Here is a 1,854-nt window from a genome sequence, read left to right as displayed (position 1 = left end):
CCCCTGCTGAAAAAATCCTAGCTACGCCACTGACTATGAGAGCATAGGCCCCCAACAACAGGCTTAATATTTAAATAGCATGGTGCTTCACTTCAAATGTTAGATTCATGATGACGTACCAATCATGATATTTCTAGCAATAGGTCGCTGATCGATTTGTCTTCGTTTAACCTAAATACTAATACAATAATTAATGCATTGCAGATTCACTTCACGTATTCCGCAGATATATTGTAAACAGTTGGAATTCTATAGGCAATAGCTTGCGTTCACCGCACGTACTTTCGTCCGTGAAGGAGATATAACAAATGTTGTTTTCTCAACAGTTTTGTGGGTATATATGTTCGCGACCGTTCTTAACTGTAATATGTACATTTTAAGTGTGAGAAAAGACATGAATAATATTCGAATGTTTATTGCCAGTTTGTTCAATCCTTTATTGATTTATATAGCATTTACATGTTGGCAAAGCAAATAAGAAATATAATTGAAATTCGTCAAAAATAAACTAATAAACAAAATAATTTTATCTCAAATGTAACCATACGAACTGCATTGCCTACGAATATTCAACGATGGTCGGAAGGCGATGGTACGCATGCGCATACATAAATAAAATACAAAATAAAATACACCTGAGAACTAATACATCCGATAAATCATAACGACAAAATACCCGTATGCTCCCATAATACTCTACGAACTTACACAAGTGTAGTTTCGCATAATATAACGAATACATAACTTGATCTCCATACACCTATGATCACACCTCATTCATCACACCTATATAATTATAGAGATCCAATGCGCGTTATGTAACAGACGCATAGCTGCTCGCGCTTGTTAATATAAGCAACGACTGCTCATCTCTACGTAGATTTAATACGGACGACGAGTCCGGCGTTAGTTGCCCTCTGATTCGTCGCAACGTATGCTTTCGCAGCAATCCGGATATGGAACGCCAGGCGTTCCCTGCACAATCCGGCAGCCTAATACATCTTGTCGGACCATTAGGCCGGGACATCTGTAAAAACACGACATAAGTAATCACGTTCCCACACGATCGCAGATAATGTCTTTTTTCGTGACGGCATTGCTGGAAAATAAATGTAGTTTATCCAGTGACGAGACCAGTGTCGCACCGTGGCCATTTCTTGGAGAAGTTCGCTAGAGCCCATTTTCTACAAGATTAGCTTTTGTTTGACACTGAGATGCTTGTCACATGCTTGCATTATATGCCGAAAACATGGATATCGGTCAAATGAGATGATTTAGGTTTTACATATCAATGAAATAACCTGCGGATGCTATGAACGCACTGCATGGATAGGCCTACACATACCCTAAACATACGTAGCCTTCTTTATCAAGGCATTCGCATCTCGCACACCCGGGAGGCGATGCCATGAATTGGTCTCCGATCTTGTACGTCTTACCGTCAACGGTGCATGCTGCAGCAGCGGAGAAAAGCATTCCCGATTAGGAAATAAATACCGTAATTCACATCAAGGGTATAATTTCACACCGACATTGCGAGTGATGGCCTGGTCAGGGCACATTTTCATAAAACAGTATTAATAAGAATAATGCTTAACTACAATAACAAATTAAGAAAACATTGATAATATTAGAGACTTTATTGAAGCGTATATGCAACAATGCAATATACAAGTGCCTAGTAGCATTATGTAAAAATTGTGATAAAAGTTAGCCGTATAATTTAGCATTATATATAGATAAAACAAATTATATATTATATATATATATATATGTGTGTGTGTGTGTGTGCGTGTGTGTGTGTGTGTGTGTGTGTGTGTGTGTGTGTGTGTGTGTGTGTGTGTGTGTGTGTGT

General features: G+C 38.5%; 1 long non-coding RNA gene across 1 annotated transcript; it reads right to left on the bottom strand.

The window, feature by feature from the left end:
* Positions 1–410: 410 nt before the first annotated feature.
* Positions 411–1,452, bottom strand: LOC106804810. Its single transcript, XR_001393365.1, has 2 exons — positions 1,346–1,452; positions 411–1,027 (listed from the first exon to the last, which is right to left on the bottom strand). It is a non-coding gene; the product is annotated as an uncharacterized LOC106804810 (long non-coding RNA).
* Positions 1,453–1,854: the final 402 nt, after the last annotated feature.

The sequence above is a fragment of the Priapulus caudatus genome, unplaced genomic scaffold, assembly GCF_000485595.1.
Source record: "Priapulus caudatus unplaced genomic scaffold, Priapulus_caudatus-5.0.1 Scaffold88, whole genome shotgun sequence".
NCBI lineage: Eukaryota > Metazoa > Priapulida > Priapulimorpha > Priapulimorphida > Priapulidae > Priapulus > Priapulus caudatus.
The sequence above is the reverse complement of the archived record's forward strand: the minus strand, read 5'-3'. Positions and strand labels throughout refer to the sequence as shown.